General features: G+C 26.0%; 1 protein-coding gene across 1 annotated transcript in view; it reads right to left on the bottom strand.

Annotated features, from left to right (window-relative positions):
• Nucleotides 1–27,291, bottom strand: part of LOC111683014 (mucin-5AC) — a 99,000-nt gene that overhangs the window by 19,929 nt on the left and 51,780 nt on the right. Inside the window, exon 3 of the mRNA XM_046953450.1 lies at nucleotides 22,288–22,340. The gene's annotated coding sequence lies outside the window, so the exon portion shown is untranslated. The remainder of the gene's footprint in view (nucleotides 1–22,287; nucleotides 22,341–27,291) is intronic.

Raw genomic sequence — 27,291 nt, forward strand, 5'->3', positions numbered from 1 at the left:
TTATAAATAAAACTGTTTTTTTATTAGTCTTGCGTAATCTATTTCAATATTCTACCCAATATTGTACAGAATTTGTAAAAAATCGAATTTCTTTAAGTAAACTCTGTGTCATGTCACTGCGGGATTCATATGCGGTTACATGATCCTACATTAAAGGCTTAAAACACATAGAGGTCAAACAATTAAGGTTGTGGGCAAGATTTTTGGTGAGTAGAGAAAGTCCTGATGTTGAAATGCAAATTGGATTGTTTTACTTTCTGGGACATTTTTGGCCAACAAAATGAACCATAGGATTAAATACATTGAACAGAACAACTTACTTTTTTCGATTTTCAACATGATAATGAACCAAAACCTTTGGCAAAGTTGATCTAAGAGTAGTTATCGAGTAATGCGACCCAAATTATTTGATTGTCCCTCAAAATCTCCCGACTCAAGTCGCTTAGAGATGCTGTTCGGCATTCTGAAGCGCTGGGTCGAAACTTGCAGTTTTAGAAAACATTGCAGCTTTCGAATGGCTTAAAATCCGCTTGGAATTAATTACGAACTACACTAGTAACTAATCTATTCCATAAAGGTGTTTGGAACTCAAAAGGACCAAAGATTTTCATAAGAACAACAAAAAATTGCTTAAGTTTCGAACAGCTATTTATGAAGTTAATTCAGTTATTATTTTCTTGTAACTCACAGCGAAATGGAATTAAACTTTTGTTGTTGTTAGTATAATGTAGACACATAATATTATTATTATCAATTATATAATTTTGAATAAATAAATTAAAATAAAAATTATGGCACTTTGTTTACAATCCCAAAAAAAGTTGCTTACGTTTCGAACAATTCTGTATATATATATATATACATGCGTATATACATACATATGAAAATACATATGTAAAACTGTCAAACAACGAACACTTTAGACAATCCACATTAATTCCATTTCATTCACTTTTTATTGTTTTTCGTTGAGTTTTCCTGTAAAAGGATAAATGCTTTTAATCCTTGTTCTATCAACACAACATTAGTAGAATGAAACAATAGATTTTGCCAACAAATATTCACACAAAGTGAAAAGTCCCCTTTGTTATTATAATAATATTTATTGACATTACTAAAACAAAACATATAGCAATCGGAAAAATATTAAGGCTTTTACTTTTTAGTCCTTTTTATGCCTTTTATAACACAGAAGTTTTGTCTGAAGTTTAAATATTTTGACTTCTAAACCAGAGTTTCAATTTTTTTCTTGAAGAAATTTGTGTGTTGACTTTTAATTACGGAGTATTTAATTTATTGATGAAAAAAAGAGACTTTATGTTGGAGGTAGCGTCAAACGTTAGAAGATTCTCATTAATTTGGAGAAGAGACATATATTTTTATATAACAATTATACAATCTTATTATCTTAAATGACTTATATATACATTGAGCATTTAAGACATTTTTTAAGAGGTATTTGTATGGAGGCTAGGGTCAAATCATTATAACAATCGGCATTGTACTTTATATTTATAAGTAAACTTAGATGTGTTTATTATTAGAAAAATAGAGGTATATTTGCCGTAATTATGGCATAAAAAGCTTAAATCGGGAGGTTGTATGAGTTCTAAGTTTAATAACCGATTTCAACCATTTCTAAAAGACTTCGTCCCTGTTACAATTACATATGAAGTAATTGAAATTGAAGCATTAAAAATTGCAATTACTTGTAATTGTAATTGAAAAATATCCAAATTGTGATTCAAAAAATAATTATGAATCGATCGGTATACCAATATTTTAGGGTATACAATTTATAAAAGTGCATTAGTTTAAGGCCTCTTAAACGGCCGTCATGTACTATTTTAACTCCTACTTATGTGTATATTGATAGTGAATTATCTTATCGAATGGAATCCGCATTGATTTTTAGTAACAACTTGACGTTTGGGTATTAAAGTTCCAAATTATAAGTATGTTTATGTTAGTATTCATAAATGTACATTGTACATGCATGAATGTTTGAATTCCACATTTCTGCTAAAGAGCTTAAAAACACAAAATAAAACAAACAAAAAATGATAATAAATATTACAGTAATGACAACTACTATAAACACTCGATGGCATTACATTCCAGCAGCTTACAAGGTGCCAATTATATTACTTATTTAATCAAAAATATCTGTTATTTGGGTTTGTAAATCAGTTTATAATACATTTTCGGTTTTTCGTGAAGCAGTTTTTAATATTTTTTGGTAAATATTGATATTTTTTATAAATTTTGATATAAATTATTTTTCATTCAAGTTTATAAATTCGGGAATAAGGCTGTAAAGCAAGTGTTAGTATTATTAGCTTTTTTTTTATTGATATAGCTGTATTGAACATTGTGAGATTAATTTAATTATGCTTCCTATGACAATTTTTTTATTCTTAACGAATAAATTATTCAATTAGTTTTGAAATTGATTATGATTATGTTTTTTAAAGTTTAAAATATATATGGCCAAAATATTAGTTTTTTCGAATTTGGACTCATAACACTCTTAAAAATAACGTTATTTTATTTAATGTAATCACTCCTTTAAATTTGGTTCAACTTAGTATATGTATATATGTATATATTATATGTAGGTATATTTGACCAATGTTCGCATTTAGACCATATTCACAAAATTTTATTATTATAATCAGGGAAAAAAATATGCAAATACATATATAAAAATTTTGGCACCGATTTGTTAGAGCATATTTTTGTATTTTTTATCCATAAGATCATGATTTGACATTTGTAGCATTTTTAAGGCATATTTTACTCTTTTAGTGCATATTTTGATGTTTTTCGCTTTAGTTGTTCTTATTTGCATATTTCAATAAACATTTTTTAAAATTTAATCTTATTTTTTTATATTAAAAACATATTTTTATTGAAATCTAAAATGCATTCATATCTTTATTTCTGCAGAAAATTTAACTATAAGGAATTAAAGATACCCTAATTGAGACGGGGAGACGGGGAAGTTAGCTGTTGGTTTCTTATATCCTGTGCAAGAAATAGTTTAACAGATGAATTTTATGTATGATAATTGTTTGTAAGATTTCAAATAAAAATTTGGTTCAATAATAATAGTAATTCCTCAACAGTTTCTCAAAATTAGACTAACAATTTCGAAAAAAACGCTGAAAAAATTAACTATTTATAAATAGAGTACACGTTCTTTAAACCTTCCTTAGAACTAGTTCCGAGGTTGACAAATTCGAATAAAAATCATTCCGGAACCTTTCCAAAGAACGAGTGTCGTCTCCATAACCCTTCCTCAGAACCAGTTCCGAAGGTGACAACTTCAAACAAAAATTATTGGTCTCAACGCCAAGGTAGAACGATTTCAGTCTATAATCATGCGTTGTAGAACTATTTGTGGAACTAATACAATTTTTGTTGGGACGTACGTTATTTTTTTCAAATTTATTTTAAATTGTAAAACTTGAACAGCATAAGGCCAATCCTTTTTAATCCTTTAAAAAAATTATTAATGATAAATATTATTAGTTTGGACGTAAAATAGAATTATATTAAAGTATGAGATAATTCAATTATCAAAATCTTGTAGCATGAAATATGACATTGAATATTTCATTACATTTTCAGTTTTGTTTAGCAATTCAATATAAAAAATAGAAAAATTTTAGAGCATATTTTAAAAATATTTTGAATTATTTTTTTCATATTTTAAGCGCTTAAAAAAGCATATTTAGAGCATTTTTGCGGTTTCCCTGATTATAATAATCAAATAATTGATTAAAACGAAGAAGGGATAATAAATTACATAAGTGTCTATATACAGACTCCTTTTAAATTGATGAATTGATATTGGGTACATAGATAAGATTCGGAATAGTGCAACCCTTTTACTTTTTAGTGCATTTGTATAATTTTAACTTTACTTATACATACTTATTATTAAGAATTTTATTGTTTCAATATTATTAAAAATATTAGAACACAAAGAGCGACAGAAGAAAGTCATTGTGTATTAAAAAGGAAAAGCATATTATTGTGTTTATAATTTTTCGTTTGAAGATTTTGCATTATTCTATTTAGTTTTGGATCCATTTTCTTTGTGCAACTTTCGTTTATCAAGTCAAACGTTTAAAAAAAAAAACTTTTTTTTCAAGACATGCAAGTCTTTTTTCGTGTGTCACATTAATATTGACGTTCAATTTAAAATGTTTTTTTTTTTTTTCATTAATACAATTGCTTTTCTTCACAAACAGAATTGTTTTGATTAATACTACAATGTCTTCTTACATTTCTCCGTTGTTATTGAAATTTATAAATAATTCAATACACTCGATGAATTTTGGTAACAAAAAATTAGGGATAAAATTAACTCTTCTGAAATTATCAATGGTTTATAGGAAGAATTTTGTATGGAAAATAAAAAGTAAGCTAAAACAAAAATAGAATTTCGTTTTAAGTTGTTTGTTTTGTATTATTGATTAAAATTAATTGATTAATTAATTAATTTTTAACATTTGTTTATCTTCACCATCTTTGAGAAATATTCACAAACTTTTAGAAATATTAATGTTATGTACCAAATATTTTTGTAATACAATGAAACTGATTTATGTTTACGAATGTGGTTTGAGTCAACGGTGACTTTAGCGAATTTTAACAATAATTTGAATTGAATAGATTCAAAAAAATCTACAAAAGGTTAAAATTGAAACAAATTTATTGTGACGAATTAAAAATTTGACATTCTTTGAAATACGTTTAAGGGGCATCAACCATTGATGAGTAATATATGTAGTGGTAAAGTCGTGAGTATTTCTTTGTTTTAATTAAACAAGGGGGGGTTACTCTGTATTTCGATTCGAAGTTTACGAAACACAATGTCTTAAACATATAAATTCGAAATGTTTTTCTTTCGAATCGAATTAGAGAGTAGCCCCCAAGGTAATAAATATAAGTATCTGTTTATTTTTTGTTACAATATAAAATGTTAATGTTTGCATGTCTATGAAAATCCTATCAGAAAATAATAAATAAAATTTTTTTTCGAACTTATCACAGGAAAAAATTTAGAACTTGTTCTAAAAGAACTAGCTCTATAATTAATGCAATGATTCACTTCAGATTCTTAAATAACAACCTTGGAACTAGAGATGTCACCATTACTTCTGGAACCTGTTCCTTAGAATATTGTTGAGGTTCTTGAATACATCTAAATTGTTTTTAAGGAACTAGTTCTAGTTATATATTGCTACTACACTAGTTCAATGAAACACATACTAGTTCCGAAACAACTTCTTGGAATCAATTGAAAAAATGTCAAAAAATTAAAATTTATAAATTTGTTTTTATCGAAATAGAAATAGGTGCGGAAAAATCATATTAAATTTTACGTGAGATATGTATATGTATGTAAGTTTTGTAAATAACATTAGTACAATAATAAAAATTCCTTAACAGTTTCTCAAAATTGCTCCTAATCTTAATAATTTGAAAAAAAAACGCTTAAAAATAAACATTTATTTATACGTTCTCTAAAGCTTCAATGGAACTAGTTCCGAGGTTGACAAATTCAAACAAAAATCATTGATTAAAGAACTAGTTCTAGAAGCGTTCCAAAGAACGAGTGTCGACTCCATAACGCTTCCTTAGAACCAGTTCCGAACTTGACGATGTCGAACAAAAATCGAGTTTAGGCTAAAATCATGTGTTCTAGAACTATTTGTAGAACTAATACATTTTTTCCTAGGAATAACAAAATTTGCAAGTTAGAAGGAAGGAAGTTTAATAAAGTCAAGAAATATCCAAGGGAAGATTTCAGTTAAAATCATTTGTTTAAAGTTGTGTTAATGACCATTTTGATTACATAATTATAATGTATTTTAACATATTTCCCTAGATCAATAAACTTGTAAACATTAAAATTGCATGTTTTTGTAACAACTAAATGACTGGTCATTAGGTGGCATTTTCTTGTCATCACTAATGACTGACTGCTGAAAATGGCTGATGACCTAAATGAATAAGTTGTCAATTGTAATGATATTCTTGCTTAAGCTCTTCAATTGGATTTGTCCCTAGCGTTGACAACGCAACCATTTCGTTGTTAGGATATTTGAAAATGTCAGCGGATGTCTTGAAGTTTTTTTTTATGGGAAATAATAACGAATTCATCAGTGATTCTGACAAGTCATGAAGTAATTCCTGAAATTTCTAACTGGGGAGGTGATACATGATTGTCATATCTTATAGCGTTGGCAGAGAAATATTCAGAAAATGTCTATCAAATCTGTTTTGCATGACAATATTTGTAAGTTGAAACGATTGTTTTATGCATTACTGCGACATTATCCTGAGTGTATTCTTTGGAGTTACGTACAATATTTTCTCTAAAAAAAATTGCTATAGAAAATTGCTTTAGAATACATTCACATATTTACAAGTATCTATCAATCTATCTATTGTATGTAAAAGGTAATACAGTGTAACTGAGTTACTGAAACATTATTTTAACCATATCTTTTTTATTTAACATTCTACTGTTGCAAAATACAAAAATATAAAATTCTATTTGAAACCATATAATATATTCGATTTCTTTAATACTTATGTTCATCATAATCAAGTTTAACTGTATTTCAATACTTTTTATCTTCGTAAGACGGATTTATATAAGTTTGTCATTTCGTTTGTAATTTCTATAATAAAGCTTTCCGACCCTATAAATATAAATATATAAATAAATAACAGAAATATTAGCAAAAATCCGACACAAATTTCATCAAAGAAAATTAAATTTTTTGCATGCTTTGACATAAAAGCAACACCAACATTCTAAGGTTGTTCTCATTCGGAGGCCTTGTGACCCATTGTAAACCCTTAGAATTGCCATTCCCTTATATTGACAGTTTGTAATGAATTGTAATTGAGCAGTCTTTGTATTTTAGTGCTGATATTTGATTTTCGCTTCACTAAAAGCCCAGTCTTCTATCAATTTAGATAGGGTCACCAGTGGAGAGTCAATATCCCTTTGCGCAAGATTTATGTCTAGGTACGCTCTTTTGGTTGCGCATTCATCAGATATTTCATTTCTCGGATGCAGTCATATGCAGGATCCCATAACAACTACACGTGATGTTGTGTCAGTTGTGCCCATGATTAAATACAATTGAGAAGACATATGCTTCAACATAAGAGATTCATTTTCAGGATGTCATTTATCTCTGCCTGAAAGAACGTTTAGGTGTCAGGTAAAGATACGAAAAAATATACCTACAATACTTGTATTGGTCTGTTAATAAAGTAATTCCATTTTTTTCGGTAACAGTTTATTCAACAATTAAATTTTGGTAATTGGTTAAATATGTTTAGCCAATGTTTCAAATCTAAGAAGAAATTGCTATCTAAACTCTTTTGGGCAATTCTTGCTAGAATCGATAAGTGAAACTCTTTTGAATAAAACCTTTTATGATCAAAATATCCATTTTTGACCCCATTTTTTAAGTCTGGCAGTTCTTCACCGATAGGCTGTGTCTGACTATTACCTAATAGTACTAACCTTGGTGCAAACTTCATTAAAATCGATGTTTTGAGTTGAGTCACTTGACACGAAATTGCTCATAGGGCTCAACGCTTTTATTTGGGTATAATGTATAATGTAGAACAATTTGAAGAGTTTTCTATGTTGTTCTCATTCTCCTTTTACTGTTCAGTAACACAGTAGCCCCGGGGAATACTGTTTCCTTAGTTTTAAACAAGTATGTGTGTATGTATGTATTTTTCAAGTATTCAATTTGTCTACGACTATTGACAAGAAACGAATTTATTATTTTAAAATTTCAAATAAAATATAATAGATGATTCAAAAAAATAAACTAAATAAAATATCAATAGAGAAATGTTCAGTGTATGGGATTGTTTGTTTAATAATGAAATGTTTTAGAGGTTTTTTACATTAAGAAATAATAGTTTACAAATACATTTTAAATACAATGTGCTTAAAACAACACTTAACTATATCATTTGATAAAAGTTTTACAAATGTAAAGTAATATAGTAGGTACATGTGTATGTATCAGAGAAAAATTAACTAAATAAAATAAATGTAAGTGCGTTTCAGCAAAGGAAACTACTTTAAACTAACAATGTAAACATAATAGAGCCTACACATTTTTAAAGGGAATAACTTACACTTATGTACATAATAGAGCAATAAAGATGTCACATGCAAATAAAACCCAAATAAACATAAGAAATATTTTGAAATGGGACTTCAAGTAACAACATAAAATATTTATTTTTAACAAAAGGTAAAGTGTTAAATAATACAATTTAATAAATTATAAATCAAATGAAAGACAAACATACAGAATTACACAAATTTATGAATGTATATTTACTTATATATTAGTTTAATTCAATAGTCGTCAACAATGGACAAAGTTTCTACAATTCAGTAGCTTTTTCCTGCATATTTTCTTAAATATATGTTTTCAGTTCTCTTATTGCCGACCGCTGTTCTATGTACATACATATGTATATGTAAATATATGCAAAATACAATTTAACAGTGTTTGCAAGTGTCATATCCTTAACAAAATTAAGGACATGTGTCTCTTTATTTACAAAGGCATGTTGTGTATTCACCTACAAAGACATTGTGAATATTTGGTTGAATGCACCCTGTGAATGTAAGAAAATACATTAGGTTCAAAAAATAAAGAATGTTGACAATTTGACAAAGGTAATTGTTTTATCGAAAAAGGGACAAATTAAAAACAGTCATGTTCTCTCTTCTATTAATAATAAAATGCCAATAAATGGAGTAAAATAAGTAGAATAGTAAAAAAAGTAGAATAGTAAAAAGAAGTGAAAAATTAAATTCAAAAACCTCTTTATCAAGAACAAAACTGAAAAGAAAGGATTTAAAATATTTAAGAAAGAGATAGTTTTACAAAACACAAGAATTCAACGTACATATGTATATACATATGTGTGTATATACATAACTATCTGCAACAAGTAGGAAAGTATAGTCGGGCATGGCCGACCATATGATACCCTACACCATGAGTATATTTTTACAATTTTTACTTTTATAAAATTTTTATTTTTTGTAAAGAAACTTTTATGTTGAATATTACCATAATTCCAAAATATTTAAGCCATTTATTGATAAAAAACTAAAATTTCTAAATGAGCCTTTATATAGGTCAAATATGGGCCGATTCTCGGTAAATTTGGGAAAAGGATATATTTCTAAATAACAGTTAGTTTTGTTGAGTTTCATTGCGATACAAATGGTTACGAGTCAATTTTAGACGTTTAAGTCATTTTTTGAAGGGGGGTTTGTATGGGGGCTAGGGTCAAATATAGGCCGATCCTTACGAAAATCTGCAGTATCATTTATACTTATATAAAACTTATTTGTGCCAATTTTTAGAGAGATAGCAGAATATTTGACGTAATTATAGCATAAAAAGTTAAAATCGGGAGGTACGGTTGTAATGGACCGATTTCAACCATTTTCAATAGGCTTCGTCCTTGTGCCAAAAAACATGCTTGGTCCAAATTTCATCAAATTATCTTGAAAATTGCGGCCTGTACCTTGCGCACAATGTTTACATGGACAGCCAGCCAGCCGGACAGACGGACGGACGGACGGATGGACGGACGGACATGTCTTAATTGACTCAAAAAATGATTCTGAATCGATCGGTATACTTTAAGGTATTGGACCAATATTTTTGTATGTTACAAACATCAGCACAAACGTATAATACCCTCCCCACTATAGTGGTGTAGGGTATAAATACTGTGTATATAATATGTTGCTGTGGGTGTTTCTTTAGTCGTAAAATATATTATAAAATTAGTGCAAATAGATTTGGTCATAAATGTGACTATGGATTAAAATATTTAAACGGACAGGGAAAGTTTACTTTTCAACTCATGATAATATACAAACCATTATAAAGACTTACCCCCTTATTTACAAACAAAATTTTTATTTTATAAACGGTTTATAAAATAGATTTTGTATGTAAATTTTGTTTTAAAAAACCTTTTATAAAGTATCAATTTTGTTTGTGAATAAGGGGGTTAATATTTTACATACATATTCATACATAGATAACGAATAAATTTTCTTTTAAAAGCCTTTTATAAAGTATCAATTTTGTTTGTGAATAAGTGGGTTAATATTTTATATACATATTCATACATAGATAACGAATTTGCGTTTACTCTTAAAATGATGCATATTGATGGATCATTTATAAATTTGTTATGGTGATTACAGAAACCAACGATCATAAAAAGTATCTAATCTTTAGATTCTAGAGTGATAAAATACGCCAACTGGCTAACAGGGTGACCAACTTAATATATTGTCCCTGTTTTATAAATGGCATTCTAAATATTACTTTGGGAATACACTTGAAATTGTTCTATTAACACTCGCATGTAATATGTAACATATTTTATATTGCAAAACAAAGACATTTTAGAGACATACACAAGAGTAGAAACATAAACATCCATACACTTACATACTTATATGTATATATAAGCCACTTTTGTTGTACATGTACATTAAATGTTAAAAGTTTTCTTAAGTAATGTGTGAGTAACTTTATTTTGCCAGAAACTTTTACAGAAAACAAAAACCGAAAAAAGATTTTCATCGTTCACAACAACTGTCACGTACTTCACATTGTGCTATTCTTTAGTGGCATTAGAAACCTCATTACAGTCCAACTTCATTTATACATATTCGCTTCTACTTTTATTCACTGAATGTATCTGTTGGTTTCCACTTATTGTTCGAATCCTTATTCTCATATATTCATTTATATATAAACATTTATGTAGGATGTTAAAGGTTTCTTTTATTTTCATCTATATTTTTTTACAATTTTCAAATAATTTGTGTGTGAGTGTGGCTATTGTATTATACATTAATACCAGTAAATAAAAAAGATAAAAATATGTACATTAGAGGTGTTCAAATATATATATTTTGTTTGGTTGGGTGTTATTTTGTTCCGTAGTGTCTGAATTTAAGTAAGATCTGATAACTGGTACCTGAATCGGTTAAAAGTGTAAATTTGTTTAAATAATAGAACTTGTTTTTCATTAAAATTGCATTAACATATTTTCATTTGTATCAAATGTTATCTTTTATTAATATCGAGCGACAAATAAACATTTTTTATTTCACAATTATGTATGTAGCATATTTGACAATCTTTTTTTGTAGATATTTTTGTTTAAATGAAACGATGCAAAAAATTTTTTAATTTTTAAAATATTTGAAAATTGCCGATAGATAGATACGATTTTAAGAATATATAATTTAAATGGCTCAGTTTTTTAGTTTTTTCAATCGATTGCCGGCACAATTGTTAGTTTTAGACACTAATGACCAAAATGAGACCCATCCTAACATAATTTATATTTTTTGTTCAACTCTAATGAACATGTATATTTTATACATGTGGATTTTTTTAAATAATCATTTATACTTATACATACATACGTATGTACATATGTTTCTGTTTATACTGAAGTTTCAAATCAGATGCGAAAATACTTAACAAACAATTTATGTGGAATGAAAATTGGGTCATATTAGCTAAATTTACCAGTTCATACTAACAAATGCTACATACAGTATTAACATAATATTTTTTTCGTTTGAAAATTGTTAAATAAACATTATAATCATTGAAAACAAACTTAGTTAACTTAATTTTAATAATTTCTTAATTTTAATTAACTACACTTTTATTTATGCAACTACAGATGAGTTTGTGCTGATGTAAAACACAATAAACAAATGGCTAATGTTGCAAATTTTTGATTAATTTTTCTGTCTTAAATAATGTGGATATAACTTGTCTCTTTATCTGTTTGCCCTTTTATTTTATTACTTTAAATAGTAGGTATCGCTTATACAGATCGTGAATACATATGTACTATATAAAATTGTAATTTGAAAATGGATTCGTTTTTCCGAAGCATTTCGTTCTGATTTTATCGCAGCCATAAAGAGTTAACTCTAATTTATTTCAATTAAATATAAGATGCTGGGCCAGACATAAATAAAAACTTGTAATATAATTCGAAAAAGACGCAATTACTATTTTTTTTGATTCTGCATGATTTTTGTAATTGCAATAATGTTGAAACATATAAAACGGATGTTGCCAAAGATGTATTGTTTGTACAAATATATATTTATTTAAAGAAAATCAAAATCTTAATTTTTGGGGATCACGTTATTTCCGTCAAATAAAGTGTTTATCGTTATAATTATAATTCGTGGGTATCGCTTCATTTAACCCTTCAATTCTAAAAATTCTATTTTTAAACTTATTAGGAAATTATTTATATAATTAAAAAAAGGAAAACTATTTTTAATTTAAACTTTGTTGTAAGATCCTTCTGACAAGACTAGTAGATTTTGAAATTTTACTTATGAACAAAAGGTATAAAATCGCAGCATTAGTAAGTATAAATGGCTATATCTTAATTATTGGGCAGATGGGTTGGGTATTGGACTAATAAATCAATTCTGCAACATTTCTACGAATTTATTGAAGTTTGGAAAGAAGATGAAATAGGAAATTGTTAGGAATTTATGTTAACAAGTGTGAAATGCCTCGTTAAATGTTTAAGGCAATTTGTGTTTTAAACTGTGATCCTTGAAATTGCTCAACTATAAATTTTGTAAATAAAGGAAGGAAACTTTATATTTGTAATGACACAAGATGTATAATGGTGGTGTTAAGTTCCGTCAATCGCAACCTCAAGGTGTTAAAATATAATATTTCATTTGTACGTGTGTGAATAAATAGTTCAACGTACATATTTAGTTTTCGAAATGTAGGCGAATATGTGAAAGAATTTCTCATACTTTCTAACATTTAAACCACCTACATTCAACCAATATCGATTGCAATTCTTATTGATAGTGGTCCATTAGTATTCACAGATGTGTATGGGGATGTGTTTGAATTTATACTTGTGTACAAGGTGTACAAGGAGCACTGTATTATAAACGTTCATCGGGGAATATATTACTAACTTGGACTTTGTCTTTTGGTTTTTGTGCAATTTATACAGTTTGTAGAGGTTTTTTATTCGAAATAAAATGCAATTTATTTTTTGTACTTAAAGGTCAAATCTGACATAAAGAAGAAAAATCATCTAAACCTACAAAGTTATGATTACAATTGAGATTAGAGTCTATTTCTTTTCGTTTATCCTGTTGTGAATTTGATGGTTGGTTTTTTTATTATTTATTAAGTTTTTGTTGAAACTTTTTGAATGATTTTTTTTCTTTCATTGTTGTTTATAACATAGATTTTTTTCTGATTTTTCGTCAATTTTTATTTTATACTGTTTTATATGGGATTCTTTTGAAGATTTTACTATTCATGTCACGTTCTCGTAGTATATGTTTCTGTATCAGTCCAACTTTAATATTATGTTTTGCTCTCATGTCCTTGTCATCTCTAATTCAATATTTTTTTGAAGCCATAACCACTATATAAAATGGCATTACTTTGTATTGTTCCATCAATTCTATTTAGATCGTATACATACAATATTTTAGCTACACGGCATTGCGGGTTGGTATTAGCATTTGTTAATATTATATTATAGTATATTTTCGAAACTAAAGTTTTACTTATGTTTCTAATTAATATGAAGTTGAATACTTTTAATTTAAAAGAAATCTGGTGGTAAATAAATATTTTAATAATTACATAACTGTTCACTTACAAAATTTGTTTATGTCTCACTACTAAATGCATTTTAAATTTTTGATTGTTACATGATTTTATGTAATTTTATGTCTTGCCAAAGTTCATACGACGAGGCCTGTTTTTGTGAGAAAATCATACCAATAGAATTTTGTAGTCATAGTGATACTAAAAAAGCCTTTTAATATTTTTTAAGAAATTAACATTGGATATACTATATGTAATTGAAAAATAATATTTTGAACAAAAAACTATATAAAAGTAATAATTAAAATTCACAAAAATCATAGATTGTTGACATTTACAGACAAAATATTATAAAAAAGACCACACGAGAGCGTGTGAAGAATATTAATTTCGACTTACAAAGTTATTATTACTGTTTTTCTTATATTAAAATATGTGTTTGTTTATAACACGTCATATTACTCAATGACATAAAATGTATCTTTCAATAAAGATCAAAAATAGTTTGACATTATTTATTAAATATGTATACATAAATGTAAAATTGTATGTACCATTTTTTTTCTCCGATACTCGAAACGCTGTTATATTGCTATACTCAAGATATGAGAGATTTTAACATTTTGTTGGAAATAATGTTAGATCCTTTTAAATCAGAATTTTCAAAAAAAAAAAAAAAAATGGAAAAATTACAAAGATTTAAAAATCTTAAACTTATTAAAAATTTCATAATAACTTTAGCTTTGTAAACCTGTAGACGACTGTTTATGTTATACCGAATTAAGACTATTTTTTGATATATACGTGCAAAAAATCCACTGTATAAATCCAGGAACACATTTCAAAATCCCATCACAAACTCACATGTACATGTAGATACTTAAATATGCATATAAACACATGATAGATATTATGTTTAGTACCCACTTGAAAATGTATTTTCCAATGACAATATACCTAATAGTTTATCAAATATGGACTAAAATATAAATTATGATTTTTTAGCGGAATAACCCAACTAACGTGAATACGTTTTTTGTTTTTCAATTCATATTTAAAGTAGATTTTTTTGAAAATCGGTATAAACTAATTAGATAACAGGCCTTATTCATAAACATTTGTATGGAAATTTTGTTTTATAAACCTAAAAACCTAAAAAAAATAAAATGTTGTTTTTGAATAAGAGGAAACATGTAAAAGATTAATATTTCTTACGCACCTAACTAAGTGATCACTAAAAAATATTTGTAAACAATACAAAGTCATTAATTTTGCAGATAATTTTAATATTTTGGCAATGATCAGCAGTTATTTCATACATTACTTGGTAATGTGTCGACATTACTTCATTTAACTAATTTAGTACTTATTGGTGTAGAAGGAAGTAATTTCGAACTGTTTATAGCCTAAATTATTTCGATTTTTGTCTGTATATATTATATAAATTATTTAAAAAGATTAACATAAAGAATAATTCTTAAAAATTTCCAACAGGGTTTGCAATTTTGTAAATACTTTTTGTTTTAAACTCTTTAATAGAAAACAAAGTAAAAGGAAGAAGAATGAGCAAATGCTACTTTTACATCAATTCTTGTTTCATTTTTAGAAAAATCATGAAGTATAAGAACGTATGCTTATTACTATGAAAGTGTATATATTTTTGTACACAGTAAAAAGTTTCAGCATTGGCTGAAGCCAATAATATTTAAGAATAAATTGTATGAAATCTTGTAGCATAGACTTTATATATTTAAAATTTTATTTCTATTTTATAATTTTTTAAAAAATGTTTGAAATTTTTCTTTTAAATTTTTTTGTATTTCCTTATGATTTTTAGATTAAAAACGATAAATTAGCGCGTAGCATGTTTTGCTATGTTTGTTGATATTTTTATTTCATAGTTTCCAATTTTTTAGTTATTTATTAAAAAAATTCGTTAATATACGACTATTTTCTATAAAAATACGGAAATTATTGAAATTTTTCATGAAAATCAAAGAAGAAATTGTGTCTTTATGTTCAAATTCACATATTTTATAAACTTTTAATATTCTGATTGAAAATCATGTTAGATTGATATAATTTCTTACTAAATTCTTTTTAATTATGTAGTATTTTTTCTGTGTGTGACTGTTGGTATATTAGGGTATTTTTTTCTTTTTCGGATCTTAATAAGCAAAACTATAAAAATAGTTTTAAAAAATAAATTTTATGGATTCTATGACACAGTTTCTCTATGTTCCATGGAATTACTGAAAAACACCTAAAGAAGTTATGATTTGTACACAGGCTTGTCATACGAGGGATGGCCTTTTTATTTCATTCCAAATTCACTACATCTGAAGTCATTCTCAGGAAGTGATTTTTATGTTATTTTTTTGGAAGTTATTAGGAAGTGAAATTGTAGTATTATAGAATACAAATAATTTGACTTAAAATTTAATAACATAATTAAATAAATTACAGGCATTTATCAATTAACTCCGAAATAAAATTGATTTATTTTAAAAAATTTCAGTACAAAAAATATACCTAAAAAATAGATTATTTTCGCTTTTTTGGAAGTCAATAAACATCACTTCCACAGTAGATAAAAAACATTCACATAGAGCTACTTTTGGAAGTATTTCGTTTTATTTTTGCTGGGTGTATATACAAAATTTTAAAAATCAAAAATTCGTCATTGAATATGTCGTATATCCGATATGCATATCGTAGATTTTCTTTGTACGAAATAAAAAAGGTCAAAATTATATTTTGATCCTTTATTTTGACCCTTTATTGATTTTTTGTTAATTAAATGCAAAGTTGTTCAAAGTAATGCATCACACAAGAGCGAGTGAGACGCTACTTCATCGAATGCTAGACAACAAATAGAAGTCTGACCGTCCTTAAATATAATGACGATGACGCGAGAGCTGTTCTCAAACTCAGAACTGACTTGCAAAAATATAGAAACCTCCATTTCCAAGTTATTTGTGTCATTCGATACTAAAGTTTATAATCATTTTATGCAACTTAAAGTGTTTTTCAGAACAGGCCATCAAGACACGGTTAGTTTCGTTTGATTATATGTAGTTACACTAAAAGATTTATCTTTTTTATCGCTTTGAGACTTTAAAATATAGTAATATTATGCATTAAAACGTCTAAAAAATCGCATGACATCCCCCAATTATATTGGTGAATGATTTAAAACCAATTTAAATAATTTCCTATAAAATACATGGTCCAACGTAATTTTAATATTTGGCAATTGTATTTGATTGTCGCCGGGAAATTCCCAAATTGAAAAATTCTAAAATAACTCCCTAATGTACTTTCTTTTAAATATTTAGCTATTTACATTTTGTCTAAAAATTTCTTGTTTTTGAGCGTTTAAGTTAATAAGAACAAAAAACTCATTCACACGTATGAGTTTAAAGCATTGTTTACAGAATATAATAATGAAGGAAGCCATATGGGCCCAAGTTTTATTTCTGCTTTTGTCAGGCTTTTTTGTTTCAATTTGTTTTGCCAGCAAAAAAAAAACAACAACACAAATTTTAAAGTATAAACTCCGGGCAACTAATATGGAAAGAGAATGTATTCTATGAAATCTTTGGAATAAAAAAAATATGATAAATTCAACAAGTATAAGGAGCATTATTAATTATTCCTTAAATTTGTTGGAAAAGAACGAAGACGATTAAGGTCTTGTTATTTAACATTAAAATATGATTGTATATGTACTTACTTAGGGTATTTATAAATGAACTTGATGAATGTATGAATAAAAAAAAGATATGATAAATAACGTGGGAATATCTGCATAACCGTAAATATGAGTGTGGATTTAAGATACAATACGTTGAAATTATTGTGTCGTAATACTTTATGAAAGTGTTAATTAATGTTTTGATTATATTAAATCATTATTACTTACATACAGATGTGTATGTAAGAGAACTAACAAAGTTTACATATTGTCTTTTAACCAGACATTGTGACTTATGACATTCATAACAATAATAAAAATAATTTTTGCGTAAAATGTTTGATGAGGACATTTTAGTATAAAAAACCTTCATTCATTTTCCTAACCCCTTAATAATTTTTTGATATACAAAATGTATTTTTTGAAGAATAAACTTTAATTATTTTATAACTTTTTTTATAACGTTCTGAAACGACCTTCCAACGTACATGTGTAGAAATACATATTTGTTTGTATTGTTTTACATGTAATATAAAAGCATTAAAGTTATTAAATAAATATTTATGTCTGTAAACTAATACATAACACACATAGCCAAACACAGATGTTAATTCATCAATAATCCCTGAAACTTAAAACTTTGACATTTAGATTTTACTCTCCTAACTATTTACAACTACTGTCAATTTGCTGTTATTAATGTCACTAAAATACGTATAAGGCTACGTTTGAACAAACTTATTAATTGAAGTATTTCTTTTTTATAGCATTAAATGTGCCATATTTTTCTTTAACAAAATAAAAAAAACAGGAACTGTTGTGTGTGCCTGGAATAATTCAAATAGATAAACATTATTTTTATACCTTACACAACTATAGTAGGGAGGGTATTATGCGTTTGTGCTGATGTTTGTAACACCCAAAAATATAGGTTATACCTTCAAGATAATTTGATGAAATTTGGCACATACTCTTTTCTTGGTTCAAGGATCATAATAACGTTAAATGTTCTATTATGTCAACAAAAATCTGGAAAACTTAGTTTAATGACACTACTAATTCGTATAGTGGTCGGGCCTCATTTGACCCTAGCCCCCATACAAACTCCCCTTCAGAAAATTTCTTGAAGGTCAAAATTCACTTATAATTTCTAATAAAACTATTAAAATCTACATAAATAACTTTAAGGTAGACGTGAATTTATAAGGATAGGCCCATATTTACACTTACTCCCCTATGACCGGTGTAGAATTTTGATCAAATCGATTAACAGAATATATTAAAATTGTTAAATGGACTAAAACTAAAACCGAGGAAAATATATATTTTTGTATACCTCTAATGTACATACATAAATATGATTCTATTACTCATAAAGAATTCCCTGTAATTCGGAGTGATTGCTCCAAATTAATGTTAACATCTTGTTATATGGAACCAGATATTACTTGCATATTCTAGGCAAAGATAACCCTTAACTGATTTCAATCAATTAACTAATTTTCATAAAATAAAAGATTGAAAATGACCGTATTTTCGATTACTTAGTAATACAAAAGTAATTATTTACTTCCTGATATATATTTATACATATATCGTAAAATAGACTTTTTAAATGTTTGTAAAATATTAACATACATACAATCATATTATTTATTTAAACCCAATTCAACCAATTACTTATAATATTGAGAAAATGCCATCCAAAAGGATACATTGTAAAATTACTGGGTTTTCAGTAAAATGTTAACACCAAAAAATAAATTTTGACAAAATTTGAACAACCTTGTTGTTTTTAATATTGTTTGTTGGAACAATAAAAACAGTTGTACAAGTTTATTTCTTTTTTCACATTAGAGAATTTTTAATCATATTGTAATAAAAACAAAACTGCATGTTGTCCTCATGCAAGTGTGAATACATATAAACAGTAATCCTGCTTTCCATCGTTGGAACAATTTTGTAGATTAAATTTTTTGGTCAATAGGCAGAATCAATTGAAACAAATTTGATCAATTAGATTATAGAAAGACATACCGGAAATGTTGATTAAGTAATCTTTGTAGCCTTTTAGTAAAATCTTTATAACAATAAAATCTTTATAACATATAAACTATTTCTAACTGATAATTATACATACAGCTCTTTTACTACAGGCTATATAACTATAGTTATATTATTCATATAAGTGTTTTTTATGTATTAATCTCTTCTATTTATTTAATTTTGAAACTCATTTTAAAATCCCAAGATTAATTTAAAAGTTAATTGATAAATAGGTTATGTTAGATTGATATGAGGATGTGTTTTTTGAGAAATAGTTTAAAGTTATAAAAAGATGCAAAGCCCTTTTTTCGAACCAATTTTTTTATTCTGTAATATCTAGCTATTACCATGATTTACTAAAGTAAATCAGATCCAGAAGGTAATTAAGATGGGGTTCAAATGTTAAACCATAAACTTTCTATGAGATAAATTCTAAATAAATTTTAGAAAATGTTGTCATTAATTAATTTTTTACATTAAATTAATAAAACAAAACTTTAGTTGAAGTAAACAATTTATATGAAAAATACTAGACATTTTCAAAAATGTTAATTTTTTATAAAATGATAACCTTTATAAATTTTGTAATTAATTAAAACAAAATTTAGTTTTTAAGTTTGAAAGGAAAATGTAGAGGACTGTCAATCCCCACAAACAGATAATTTAAAATAGTTCAAAATTTTGTAGAATCTTTAGAAAACCCCACTCTATAACAATTTCTTTAGCAATCCTATTTGAACAAATTAAGCGCTTTTTCAATTATTTTTTTCTAAAATATTGAGCTTAAAAATTATAATAAATAAAATTGTGCCACCCTAACATAGAAAAAAATCTTCATGTTTGAGCTTATGCATGTTGGTATTTGTGAGAAAGGTGTCGCATTTAATTAACAAAAATTAAAAAAGTTTTCACACCCCGCAAATGCAATTTTCATTTAATTTGTAATTTAAACTTTTGCATTTCGTGTTTGAGTTTTATTACTAATTATTGCTGTTATGACAATAAACCTATAATATTTACTCAGAATTACTTTATAATGCAATATATGTTTAAAAGTTTTATTTTGAATCTTATTATAAGTTATTGATACAACCTCCTTTTTAATGTATACTGCTTAAAATAATTTTAAAAGGTTGTGTTGATAGGTAAGGGTACCCAAATTTATATATAGATTTATTCGATTCTTACTTAATCTATCCCAAAAAGTTTTCTTAAATTGCTCTATTTTTTGTACTTTTTCGGTTTTCGGTAACGGTTTTTATTAGTACGCAAACGTACCAAAGGCTCTTTTTTAGGATGATTTTAATACCAAATTAAAAATACTTATTCTGATTCTGGAAATGTAGAAGTTCCAGAATTATTAATTGTCGACTCATTTCTGTCTCAACAATTTAAATTATACAAATCATAAAATCACTGATTAATGAACTAATTTCAGAACTGATCAATTGAAATTTTTGGTTGCGTATAGTTTTAAAATTGAGTTTATATATATAATGATATTTCAGATCAAAAAACACAAAATTAAATCCTATGTACAGAATGTGTCTGTTATAACTAAATGTTGTTACTAATTTTTATAAAAATATTTAAAATTTGTATTGAAATACAAAACTAATTTGTTATATATATTAAATATTTCTTTCGAATATTATACGAATCGAAATTTCTACAAATAACTGGTAAGAAATTATTACATTTTTTGGTGCTAAATGAGTTTAAAATGTGCCAAATCTAAAAGTGCAAAATTGGCAACAAAGATAGTAGGGTTTGATAATAAATAAAATTAAATAATATCAAATTAGTGTGCAGTACAGCCAGTACAAATTCCCTGCAACTGTAAGCTTTAATTAAATATTTTGATGGTAAAAATTATATATTCAAAGGTTTTGTATATAAGAGAAAATAATTTTTTTAGGAAACTTAAAAATGATGAAAAAAATTATGCTAATATTCCGTAAGAAACCAAAGTAAAGATAGCTTTCTTTCGTCTCTTGTGGAAAATGTCAGTTTCTTATTTTTCTTTTTAGAATTAAAACGTGTGTACCAGAGTTCGTCTGTATTTGCTTGAACAATGTCTTGTCAATCGACATTGTTCAAGCAAATAAATGCATCAAATTAAAATCATGAAACTTTTCAGGTGTTAAATACAAAACGTGTTAAGGAAGTGTGTACGAGTAACTAAGTGCTAAAAGTTTTTCGTTGTCAGGTTGTATTTAAATGAACGTGTTGTTATAAAACGCAGTAGATTTATATCAAAACGTACATATATACTAACTTACATAAATATTTATAAAATGTATGCATTTACTACTAGAAGATATGTACATATATACAAATAGATTTTGTTGGCAAATCTGCAAAATGTTCGACGTTTTTCGAATTTGAGTTAAAGATGACAAGAGATGATAAAGATGTTGTAAATTTAATGATATGAAGTAAAATACTTGGGCGTACTTCTAGGCAAGTGAATAAATCTGTGTCAGTATGAGGTCTTACAACTATAACTCTTTTTTAGAAATTGGTTTTTCTTTCTTTCTATAAATATATATAAAAAAGTAAAAGAAAAATGTTCTTACATTACGATATTTTAAAAACTGGGGATTATTTTTCTATCAGCAATTTTAGCAAAATAAAGATATTTAAACTATAATTGCATATGTTTTTTTCAGTCATATAAATTATAAAAGCTTGAATGGCAAAACTATATATGTTATTCTGTTAAGAATACTTAATATAAACGCAATCAATATGTTACATAGCTTATACTAATTTTTTTAAATAAGTAATAAGAAAACTTACAAAATCATATTCTTTCTCCAACTAAGTAGAAAAAAGGTATATCTCTTTTTTATCTGAAAGTACAAAAAGTTTATATGACAATTAAAACGTGGACATTTAATGATTGGAGTTAGTAGATGTATGAATATATTGTATACTAAGAACAACAAAATGGAACTTATGTTTTTAAATAAGCAATATTCGCTTTTTTTAATGAAAGATACCTGCTTTAAGAGTTATAATTCATAAGCTTATTATTAAAATAAGTCTTTTTTAATTTTCCTGTAAACGCATATAATACTTTATAATCAAACACTTTAAAGAACTCAAATACATAAACAATAAAGTAAACATTTGTAACTCAGTTTCTTGTAAGTTTTGTTAGTTAATTGATAATTTTTTTATAATTTGTGCTAATTTCAAACACAACATTTAAGTAGTAGTTTTTAAGCGACGTATGAGTATTGATTTCTAAAATTTCAATATTAAGTATACGTACGGATGTGCAGTAAATCCAGAAATGAAGAAAATATCTATGGAAATACAAATATTCCAAACAACAATATTTAATTACATGGTAATTTGCAAACCGTTTTTATTCTGTGAGATTTCTTTTCAAAGTTCGTAGAAGACTTGTCTATTCATCAAAATTCTTTTTTCTTATTCGTGCAAATCAATTCAATCAAAACAAAATTTTCTTGAAAAAGAATTTATGTATGTATGTATGTATTGGTATGTTTTCAAAGAGAGAAAATGCTGGATGAAAACTTGATTGTGCAAACTAAGACTTAAATTGGTATAAGGATCCTGGAATAATCATATTAATAATTGATTAGATTGTTTGCTCAGAAAAATTTGGTTTTTAAGGATCGGTTTAATAATTCGTTTTAAGGGAAAAATTTATGTATGTTTGAAAATTTCATGCAAATTAAAAAAATTAAGTATAATTTCTGCTCTTAGGAAGAACTTAAAAATTCAAGCAAAGTTTTTAGATATTATTTTTAAATTAAAAAAAAAATTAAAAATTTGATAAATTTAATAAGAGCCAGTCTACACGGGGACATTTTGTTTAGAATATTTTTCATAATTCTCTTTTAAAGTATCCTTAATGTCTACACAGAGAAACTTTTTTTTTAGCAAGTATTAATTAGATTGATTTGTTTTTATACAAATGCAAAGAATAAAAAAACAAAATAAGTTTCCGAACTTCTTGTAAAAATAACTTTTTAAGTAAATATAATTTTAATATCGAAATATATTCAAGATTAATTGGGCTTTTAATATGTACTATTTCTAAAAATTTAAATAAATTTATATATATTTTTTAATTTTTTGTATAATATCATTTTTTACCATTAATGCAATATTTATTAATTAATTGTCTATGCAAGCACATATAAGCTTTATACATACAAATTAACAGATGCAATATCGATAACAAAGCAAAAATATTTTACACTGATGACACAACCAGCTATCACATAAAAAAATTACATACAAATTTAAATAATATTAAAATTTATAAATAACCGGACTTTACACAATCCTGCAGATAAAGAAACAAAATACTTAATTTAAAAAAATGTACATAATAAAGATGTATATATAATTGATATTTTCGTAATGTTGTTAAAATACATGTTTCTTTTATGGACGGCTCGGCTCATTATGAATAATATTTATTTATACTTTGTATATTATTTTATATTTTGTATATTTAGGCAAAAGTTGTACCTATTTCTTTTTTTAATTTTAATCTAGCATTAACTTAATAAATACCTAAGTAAACATTATTTTTTTAAGATATATATTTTTTATATGCTTTTATTTCAAATTATGCTATTATTTCATATTAAAAATAATAAAATATTTTACAATTTATCTATTAAGTATGTCGTATAAGAATGACATACTGATTGATTTGATGAAATCAATCAAATAGTGACACTATTAAATTGAGCATATGATTTGATATTAAATTTTTATCAGTGCATGTAGTCTAGTGTCAATTTGAGGTTGTTAAGGTAGAAAAATCCATTTAAAAAATTGTGAGATAAAAAGGTTCACAGTTGCCAAAGTGCAAACAGGATTTCCCCAATACATAAATTTAAATGTATATTTGTTTCGTAAATAAGTTCAATTGTACGATAACATTATAAGTATATACATATATTTTTTATTCTTCATTTTTAACAATCAAAAAACTGAATAAAAAATATAAAAAATATTGGAAAAATACATGATATAAAAAAATTATGACAATTTGCGAACTCAATACTATGAATTAAATAAACTGTAAGCATTTCCATTTAAATGTTAATGAATTTCTAAAATTAGCCATTTTGTTTAACAAAAATATGAAATTTGGAATATCTTTTTAGCGATAATTTCTTATTGAAGGCAACAGTTTTCTGTAAAACTATAAATTGTCCTCTGTAGAAGATTAAAATATTTAAAGTTAAATAAATTATAATAGAAAACTCTTTAAAAGACCTATATATACATATACAGTGTCTTTCATAAGAATTCGAATTTAGGTATAATATAAAAAGAAACTAAATTTAATAACATATTTTGTATGCAAAATTAATTAATAAATTAATTTGTTAAATTCTCTAGACATTCCTTAGCTTTGATATCCCGCTTTCTAAAACTTTAAAAATTTACATTTACTTAAACTAATTTAGCTTTATTTAAAAATAGTCCATAAAATTAAAAAATCCTATATTATCGAATCTTTATTTTGCTAAAAATTGTTTTAAGGGGTAACTATCAACCGAATGGATATATTTTTGGACCATTTGGTCCACAATTTTGGGGCATTTGTACCATATTTTCATATAATGTCATTAAAATTACGATTTTTGAAAACAAATATTTAATATTGGAATTTAATAGCTTCCTTCAGGTATCTAAAAATAATAATCTTTGTTATAAGGATTTGTTTTTAAACATTCCATGATATATTTTTGGTATTTGGTGAATCTTAAGTCCCTTTTCGTACCACTAGGATCGATATTTTCCGACAAAGTTGGCTAGGTTATATAACTGTAGAAATTAGCATTAATATATTTAAAATTTTCAAGACATTGTAGCGGTGTACAACTCCAAAACATGCCTTAACAAAACGTCATGTTGCCCATTACAACAACACTGTATGTAAAAAATTTTGGGCTTATTTTGATCATAGTAGATAATATTTCAACAGATATCAATATTTTTGAGTTAGACCATAATGATATGGTGGCATTCAGCCTAGAGGCCATTGGTTATAAAATGAATGATTCCACTATATTGAATGGCGTTTCTTCGAGGCATGCTTTGGAGTTATAAACTTCCACAATATATTGAAAATTTTAAAATGTATAACAGCTGATATCTGAAACAATATACAGAAGACAAGTTTTCCCGAAAATTTTTGACCCTAGTATTATAAAAATGGACTTGAGTTCCAATAAATTGAATTAGCGATAGAAGAATGATTCCAATAATATATCTTGGAACCTTTAAATATAGATTATTGTAATAAAAAATATTATTTTTAGATACCCCAAGGGGTATATTAAATCCCAATAACAAATTTTGGTTTTATCTCTGGGAAAAAGGAGAAAAAAATCAAATATTGCAAAAAACCGCCATTTTAATGATATTACATAAAAAATGGTATAAATGCCCCAAAATTGTGGACCAAATGGTCCAAACATATATCCATTCGGTTGATAGTTACCCCTTTAAACAATTTTTAGCAAAATACACATTCGATTCTAATTTGTGTGTTTCGTATAATATAGTCAAATATGAGATACAGAAAAAATTCGTATACTTTTGTGAGGTAATTTTATGGACTCGTTTTAAATAAAGCTAAATTAATTTAAGTAAATGTGAAGTTTTAAAGTTTTAAAAAGCGTGATATAAAAGCTAAGAATTGTCTAGAGAATTTAACAAATTAATTTATTAATTTTGCATACAAAATATGTTATTAAATTTACTTTCTTTTTATATTATACCTAAATTCGAATACTTATGAGAGACACTGTAAATGTGTAATTTCAAACATTATTTTATACTTATGTGGTACATTCCACACTCACTCAATATTCGGGGGGTACATTGACCTAGAATGTTAAACAAAGACATCTACCATTTCTGCATCAGCAGCTGGACATAATAAATTCAATGCTTGTTTAGGGCAGTAAATAAATTATAAGCTACGAAAAGTAATCCTTTAACAAAACAAAAATAAGATAAATTATTTAATTTCATAAATGAATGAATTGGTGATATTTTTGTTATCTTGACACTTTATAAGTGTGTAAGTGTGAAAAATGTTTGAGTGTACGTTACAGACATATGTTTTTATGAATTGATGTGATGATTGAATGTGGTGGTTAAGAATTTGAAAAATACATACATACATACATACATACATACATACATACATACATACATACATACATACATACATACATACATACATACATACATACATACATACATACATACACTCATACATACATACATACATACATACATACATACATACATACATACATACATACATACATACATACATACATACATACATACATACATACATACATACATACACACATACAAACAAATGTACTGAACTTAGTTGTTTGTAATGATCATTTGATTGTCGTTAATGAATATATGTACTCATAATAACTAAAGTAGAAATTCAGATTTTTTATTTAAGAGGAATGTTGGTGTGTTGAAATTTCTCGATTCATTTAGTTGTTGTTGAACAGAAATATTACAATACAGAGGTGGATAGAATAGTAGAATAATAATTGCATCATATATGTACATATGTATAAATGATCTTTATCATTAGAATTTGTAAATTGTTATAAAAAATATTTAAATATTCCCTGTATTAATAAATTAGTAATAGAATTATAATATAAAAATTTGAGTTGAATACGGTATAAATAGCCTATATACCGGAGTAAATGTTTTTTGAATTCTTGTTGATTTAAATTTTTGCTCAAAAATGCATTA

Source organism: Lucilia cuprina, chromosome 6, assembly GCF_022045245.1.
Source record: "Lucilia cuprina isolate Lc7/37 chromosome 6, ASM2204524v1, whole genome shotgun sequence".
Classification (NCBI taxonomy): domain Eukaryota; kingdom Metazoa; phylum Arthropoda; class Insecta; order Diptera; family Calliphoridae; genus Lucilia; species Lucilia cuprina.